Raw genomic sequence first — 544 nt, 5'->3', positions numbered from 1 at the left:
CGTTGCTAGAAACGACTAAAGAACATTTTAGAAACTGCCGAAGGAAATGCATTTTGTGATGAAGGGAATTTTTCTTTTCTTATTTATTTTTTACTGCTGTTGTCTTTTTTACATGTAAGGATATTATTTATTTGTTGAAAAGGCAACGGTTTCCATCACTGAGGGATATCTGCTTTACGAATTTCCCTGATATCAATCCCATCCTATTTAATTTAGTGTATTTCATCTATCTTCTGAACTGACACAACCATTTATTGCTTTAAGTTTCTTATCTGTTTATCCATTTACCAAGGCGTTTGGGAATAATAGGTTTTGATTGTGCTGTTGGTCTGTCTTCTCGCGAAGGAAAAGATCCTGGTTGATTGATGCTCTTGGTTTTTATATAAAGTGTTAGGCACTTTATGATAGGATTAAGATGATGTTTAGATATATGGATGTGTTCTTGATTTTTTTATGTTGATTGCCGAAATTTTGTGTTTAGTTAATGACTGACGGGGTTGTTTGGATCTTCCTTTGATTCTTTCTCTTGTTCTTTACTTGTATG

Source organism: Penaeus monodon, chromosome 25, assembly GCF_015228065.2.
Source record: "Penaeus monodon isolate SGIC_2016 chromosome 25, NSTDA_Pmon_1, whole genome shotgun sequence".
NCBI classification, from domain to species: Eukaryota; Metazoa; Arthropoda; class Malacostraca; order Decapoda; family Penaeidae; genus Penaeus; species Penaeus monodon.
The sequence above is the reverse complement of the archived record's forward strand: the minus strand, read 5'-3'. Positions refer to the sequence as shown.